This window comes from Notamacropus eugenii, chromosome 2 (assembly GCF_028372415.1).
Source record: "Notamacropus eugenii isolate mMacEug1 chromosome 2, mMacEug1.pri_v2, whole genome shotgun sequence".
NCBI classification, from domain to species: domain Eukaryota; kingdom Metazoa; phylum Chordata; class Mammalia; order Diprotodontia; family Macropodidae; genus Notamacropus; species Notamacropus eugenii.
Window position 1 is genome coordinate 7,561,411 of NC_092873.1, and position 7,641 is coordinate 7,569,051.

The following is a 7,641-nucleotide window of genomic DNA, read 5'->3' on the forward strand; positions in this document are numbered from 1 at the left end:
GATGTATTTTTGCGTATTTTTTCCCAATTTATTTATTTATTTTTAATCTTCAACATGCATTTCCACAAGATTGTGAGTTTTAAATTTTCTCCCCATCTCTCCCCTCCCCCACCCCAAAACAGTGTACATTCTCATGACCCCTTCCCCCAGTCTCCCCTCCCTTGTATCACACCCCTTCCTTCCCATATCTCTATATTCTCTCTTTTCCAGTAGGGCAAGATACATTTCTATACCCCATACAGTTTTCTACACCCCATTACCTGCATTTCTTATTTCCCAGTTATGTGAAAAAACAATTCACAAGAGTCATTTCTAAAACTCCTCAAAACTGATTGTTTGTAATTACTTCCTCCTCCCATTTACCCTCCCTTCTGTCATCTCCCAAACCCTACTTATCCCTTTCCCCCGTACTTTCCTGTAGTGTAAGATAAATTTTCATGCCAAATTGAGTTTGCATGTTCTTCCCTCTTTAAATCAAACGTGATGAGAGCAAGCTTCACTTTTTTCCTCTCACCTCTGCCTTACCTTAATTTTATTTATTTAGATATCATCCCTTCCTATTTAAGTCAATCTCTGCCCTCTCTCCCTCTCTCTCTCCCTCTCTCTCTCTTTCTCTCTCTCTCTCTCTCTCTCTCTCTCTCTCTCTCTCTCTCTCTCTCTCTCTCTCTCTCTCTCTCTCTCTCTCTCTCCCTCTCTCCATATATACATATATATTTACTTATGTGTGTGTGTGTATGTGTGTGTATAATCCCTTCCACTACCTAAATACTGAGAAGAGTTTCAAGAGTTACAAATATTATGATTCCATGTAAGAATGTAAATATTTCAGGTTAGTATATAACTTATGATTTCTCTTCACTGTTTACCTTTTTATACTTCTCTTGATTCTTGTGTTTGAAAGTCTAATTTTCTATTCAGCTCTGGTCTTTTCGTCAAGAATGCTTGAAAGTCCTCGATTTCATTGAATGACCATTTTTTTCTCTTAAAGTGTTATATTCAGTTTCACTTCCTAGGTGATCTTTCAGTTTAGTCCTATTTTCTTTGACATCTGCAATATCATATTGCAAGCACCTTGATCCCGTAATGTAGAAGCTTCCAGATCCTGTGTTGTCCCCATTGTATTGCTGCAATACTCAAATTGATTCTTTCTGGCTGCTTGAAATATTTTCTCTTTGACCTGGGATCTCTGGAATTTGCCTGCAATATTCCTAGGTGGGTTTTTTTTTCAAGTCACTTTCAGGAAGTGATTGGTGGATTCCTTCAGTATTTATTTTGCCCACTGGTTCCCGAATATCAGGGCAAGTTTCCTTGATAATTTCATGAAAGATGATGTCTAGGCTCTATTTTTGATCATGGCTTTCAGGTAGTTCCTTAATTTTTAAGTTGTCTCTCCTGGACCTGTTTTCCAGGTCAGTTGATTTTCCAGTGAGATATTTCACATTATCTTCTTTACTTTTCATTGTTTTGGTGGTGTTTTGTAATTTTTTGGTTTCTCATTAAGTCAATAGCTTCCATCTGCTCCTTTCTGATTTTTCAAGGACTATTTTCTTCAGTGAGATTTGGAACCTCCTTTTCCATTTCACTAATTGTGCTCTTTAAAGCATTCTTCTCCTCATTGGCTTTTTGGGCTTCTTTAGCCATTTGAGGTAGTCTATTTTTAAAGGTGCTAAATTTTTCAGTATTTTTTTGGTTGTCTTTTCGCAAGCTGTTGACTCGTTTTTCATGATGTTCTTGCATTACGCTCATAACACTTCCCAATTTTCCTCCACCTCTCTTAGCTGATTTTGAAAATCATTTTTGACCTCTTATATGGCCTGAGACCACTGCATATATATTTTAGAGGTTTAGGATGTAGAAGACTTGACTTCCCTTGATGGTATGCATTGTTGTTCCTCATCCAAAGAATGGAAGAAATACCCGTTCGCAAAGAAAATAGTCTTTTATACTCATGTTTTTTCCCTTTGTTGAACTTTTCCCCAGCCAGTTTCTTGACTTTTGAATCCTTTTTCAAGAGGAGGGTCTACTCTGGTTACATGTAAGTTCTCAGTTCCTGCGAGGTGGCAAAAATAAGGGGGAGGGATTGATTCCTCTCCTGGCCTCTGGTCTGGTCAGTGAGCAGTATTCCCTCTACAGAGACTCCACTAGCTCCACCACACCAGCTACCATTCCTTCTAACCCCAAGGTCCCCACTCAGGATTGAGATCCACATCAGTTTCTCAGTTCACCCAGGGGTTTAGGCCAGGGCTCCAACAATGGAAGATGCAGCTGCAAGGGTCCTGCACCTAGACTGCTGCATTCCCTTCTCACCCAAATGAAAGAGCTTTCTCACTGACCTTTGAAGCTGTCTTTGGCATTTGTGAGTTGAGGAATATGGGACCTGCAGCTGCTGCTGGTGCTTTCTTGAGGCTTGCTCCAGTCTTGTCCCTGTCACTGTGCTACCTATTCTGTTGTTCACTCTGCACAGCATGACAGACCTTTTCTGTGGACTTCAAGGCTACTCAGGGCTGGAAATCTCTTTCAATCTGACATTTTGTGGCTTGTGCTGCTCTCGAGTTTGTTTAGATTTAATTTTTACACGTATCTAATGGGCTGTGGGAGGAGAGTGCTAGAGGTGCGTGCTTCTACTCCATCATCTTGACCATGCCCCTTTGACAACGCATTTGATCGGTTCATCCTTTTCCTGTTCAATTGTGTTTTCAAATTCCTTTTGCCTTCTGTTTTGCATGGTGTAATTCTCTCTGTATGCTTTCTCAAATGAATGTCTTTTTTCTGAGGGAATCATGTACATGGTACACCTCTTTTTCTAACCTAGTGATTATGTTCACCTTTAGAGAGCTCTTAACAAAGGGAACCACGGTTTTCTCTTAGGCTAGAAAAGTCATGACTTAGTTTGTGTTGTAAACGAAGCTATTCTTCACGTTGTCCCTGAAAGGAATGTTCAAGAGCTCTCTCTGATGTCCCATTTGGCTCATGAGCATGAAGAGCAAAAATCAGAAGGGAACAGTATGATGCAATTTCTTTCTCTAGACTGCTGTCCTTCCCTTTGCATTGTTTAATTTAGAGTTCAACACTGCATTCCCAGTTGTCAGAACTTTTATTTTTTCCACCCTAGTGGAATATGAATTTAATTAATGCTTCTTTATTCAGTTGTAATTCCTTTTGAAGTTCATCATTCTTTGCTTTTAAAACTTCAATGTCTTCTACATATTGATTTTATTTTTCCTGATCCTTAATTGTTTCTGCGTCTACATCCACTTTGAACATGGCAAATTCATCCTGTATGATTCCATTTTTATCCAAAAGATATTTTTCTTTTTCATTCCTAACAGGAACCCAAACATAATAAACAGAAAATATGTTAGTGAAAATAAATTCATGAATTGTGAGTTTTGCTTAGAAATTCAAAATCAACCCCAGGAGGCCAAGAAGGATAGTGTTTTCAGTAAACTGAGGAAGTTTCATCTATTTCCCATTTCTGTCAGACTCAATTTTCCTAAAGAACAGGTCTTAAAAGTGCTTCATCAGTCAGAAAATATGGACTGTAATTTTAAGCCCACAAAGCTGTCTGCTTTCGGTATATTTGATTTCTTTTGCACTATCCATTCTATCCCACATGGATTAGTCACGATGTTACAATAAAAATAGCAAAACCTAATTATTTATGTGGGCCTTCTATGGTTTTTCAAAAGTACTTTCAAAACATCATGTCACCTAAAACTTTGATGAACCTTTTGAGAGACATATTTGTAGTCATCCTCCCCATTTTGCTGATGAGGATTTATGAATGAAGTATCCCACACCAAAGACAACATTTTTTAGGCTTGCTTACCATGAGGAACCAGATGATAGTCACAGTCACTATGAAGTGACATGCCTTTAGCGACCCTTTATTATTGTGATAAGTTGATGGAGATCTCATATTTTCAAACTTTTTATTAAGCAATCTTCTCTGATTTCATCAACTGTTCATTATCTCTGGGACATTACCAGTCTATGAGAGACTTATACAAGTTCACATACTTGAAGGTGGGAGGGAAAGATTGGGATGGAAAGCAAGGCAAATGGACCTGGCAGTACAAATCACACCTTCCTGTTGGATGCAACAAATACTCCATAAAGAGAACAGTTCTGGTCTTTCAAGGAACAGGTGTGCCACCTACACAGAGAGATGGAAAAGGGACACTAACCTGAACGTGAATCCCTGCTATCAGAAGAGCTCGAGTTGCTGCTGCTGCTACCCCAGCCTGAGGAGCTGCTGCCACCGCCGTCACTGCTGCTGCTCTTCTGGCTCAACCTTGTGCCCCGCACCCCCCTGCCCCCCGCATGGCCTTGGACACTTGTGTTTTCACAGTGTGAGATTTCCTGGGTCTCTTTCCCACACCATAACGTATTTTTCTATTTCCCTCAGGATTGATGCTTTTAGTGTTTCAAAATCAATTTCTTTGTCATCAGAATTAGAATTCAGTAAAGATGGCTCTCCTAACTCTGTTATATGGACGACTCACACAAGTTTATCTCTGCGGCGTTTGTTGATAGCCAAGCTTAACTGCCTTTTTTCATCATAGTTCCTAGGCTTAGCATTATCTTCCTCCCCAGATTTATTGCCAACATTTGTTCCTTGAAATGTTTGGCAGGGTATTTTTCAGCTTTTTCTGTAGTTATTTGCTTAATTTTTTTTCCTCTCACTTTCATCTTTATTGATACATTTTTTTTTGTTTCTTTCTGCTTCTCTCTTTTAGATCTTTTATTCTTTTTCTTCAGCTTTTGGTAAGGTCCTTCAGACAGAACTTGCAGGTGTTGATGAACACATTTAAGCTGCTCTTGCAGTTTTGCACTCTCTCATCAGGAGACTCTCCAAAAGAGTTGTCTTCAAAGGAAGCATCTGCTGGGGATGGAAGCTCAATTCCAGGTGGACAGTCTCGGGTGGGTAAAGGTGGGAACTTCTAAATCTTAGAGTTCTCACGAGACCCCCCAGGAAACGACTGGGAATCGAGGTGAACCGAGCTATCTCGTGTATTTCCGCCTCTTCCCGTGAGAAACGTGATGGGAGAGAGCTCTCCCCGCCCTCGACATTGTCCCGGATCTGGGCACACTATTGTTATCTAACAGCCCGGAATTCAGATGCAAACTATGCTGCTGGAGGGTTTAAGTAGGATCAGGAAAGCCTGAAAGCTCTCTTGGGCGGAGGGGCGCGGAGTGGTGAGGACAACAAGGCTCAGCTTTTCTTCTCTCTTCTCTCCCCTCCCCCTCTCTCCCCACTTATACTTCTACTTCCAATCTCTTATTCTAAGATCTTTGCCTCCTTGGGAGATTCTTCGTTCCCTCCTAAGGAAGAATTCCCCTGCACTTGTAACTAGACCCTGAAATAAAGCTCAACCCTTGTTCGACTCTGGAGCATTCTTTCTCTCATACCAGCATCCGGTTTGGCCAACCGAAGACCTCGGGATAGAGGTAAGAAGACTCGGGTAGCCCTCAGGCCTCTAGGCCTGGCAAGCATCACTGCTACTTTCTCTACAGAATGCTTTGGTGACATCCTTTTCTATATAGCACATAGACATTCTTGCAATGGGTTCATCTGTGATCTTGGAAACTGAATCTCAAAAACATCTGAAGTGTTCTTGCCATCACTACCACCTCAAGATCTGGTGGGTTATACTTGCAGCAATTCATAAACGTTAACTGAACATCTGCAGCAAATTCACGTGCATCCTTACATTTCTGGTTATACCTTTTTCTTTAGTTGTGCCAAGGTCCATTGGATTTTTGACAACATCATTGTACTTATGGAGTCCTAGAGCAGTACTGGCAACAGGCTTATGGAAAGGTCAAGTATATGCTACTTCGTCCTTTGAAAACATTTCTTCAAGAATTTCATTACGGTATTTTAATTACTCAGTTAATTTAACATGTTCCCAACTCTATATTTTTGCTGAGAATCTGGTATGATATTCTTGACTACTTTTTCTATTACAAGTGGTATTTTAGCAGATTTGTGCTCAACCAGGCTTGATGAAGATTCACTACTTGCTGTATCTATCCACGTTATACAGGTTATAGTATCTGCTTTCCTTTTCACACCCCTTTTCACTTATGTTACAGCTTGTGTGTTATAGCTTGGTGGAGCTAGTTTAGCAATGTGCAATGCAGAAAGTAACGTCTGAGGACATAGAGGAGATGGAATCACTTGCTGTTTAGCTACCTTTTCTGATGCCTTAGGGAATGGTTTTTCTTTCATAGTGGAAACTCCTGAAGATTGTTGAGTACCTTTTCATTTTTTTTCCTTTCCACCTGCCACTAGTTGTTCTGAAGGCATTTGAGACAGTTTTTGCAGAAACAGTTTCTCTAAGACTTGTGTCATTAGAACAATGTCATCACCTGGCTTGCAAAACAATTGCAAAACAATATTTTCAAGTCTTCTATACATTCTGAGGCTTCCGCATAGTATTTATGTTCCAAGAGCTTTAGGAGGCTGTAATAATCTGGGAGAGTGAGCTTGGCCGCATCCACAGTCTGCTGGAAGGGTAAAGAGAAACTTTGCTGCCATAGAGCCTTCAGGACAATCTTCTGCAATTACTGCAGTTGGTTTGTGAGGAGGCCAGTCTTTCTGGCATTTATGTACTCTGGTGGAAGGGGGTTGGCAATAGCCATCTGTTGGCTTGACAGAGACATTCTGAACAGCTTTTTCCTGATGGAGTGTTGTCTTCCATGTATTTGTATCGCCACTCACCCATCGGCGTTACTGCTCACTCGAAATGGTGACCAGCCTGAGTCATTTTGGAAGTAGTAGCTTCTATTTCTTTGTTCACTCATGGAGGCTTATTCAGAATTCCATCTTACAAAGAACTGACACTCAGACCCTGCCTTTGTCTTTGAGTGTCATTTTGCTCTTCTTCAACCTGGGGAGAACAATATTGTAAAGTTTTTCATCACTTTTTTCTTCAGAATTCTGCAGAGACATTTTAACTTTAACTGGAATATAGAATGTGAAAAAGGATGGAAAAGAGATAAAAATTCTAAGAAAAGGAGGCTACTGAAAACGAAAGGGAATAAGGATATCATTTCAAAATTGTAAGGGACCCTCAAGAACTATTCAGTCCAATTCATATCCATTGCTAGGTGTGTAACAGAAGTGCAGTTTAGTCTTTTAGAACTATAGATTGTGAGAGCAGAAAGGGATACTAGAGATGAGTTAGCACATCATGGAATAAATGAGGAATCAGAGGCCTGAAACAGGAAGCCATTTGTTGAAAATCATGTGGATGGCAATGGACTGAGGTAGGACTCAAAATCTGGTAAAAGTCACAGTCAGACGCAGATTTTGGACAATTTGTGTATGTACACATGCATATGTTTCTGTGTACATATATATAGAGGAACAGATATACACATATACACATATGCATATATACATATATATGCATGTGTGTGTATAGATATATATATATAGATATATAGATATATACATATATAATGTAGGTATTCGGCAATTGTTCTTCCAGCAGAGGTACTAACTTAGCAAATTTATATGGAATATTTTTGGCGTTGGAAACCCAGTAATGGATCAACATCACCTGCGCTAATCTCCAACTATAATAATCTCTCCTTTATATAAATACTTACAGGTATAGCATTTATTTAATA

General features: G+C 39.8%; 1 pseudogene; it reads right to left on the bottom strand.

Moving 5' to 3' along the window:
• Nucleotides 1-835: 835 nt before the first annotated feature.
• LOC140522459 (bromodomain testis-specific protein-like) lies at nt 836-6,731 on the bottom strand (annotated as a pseudogene).
• Between the last annotated feature and the right edge of the window lie 910 nt (nt 6,732-7,641).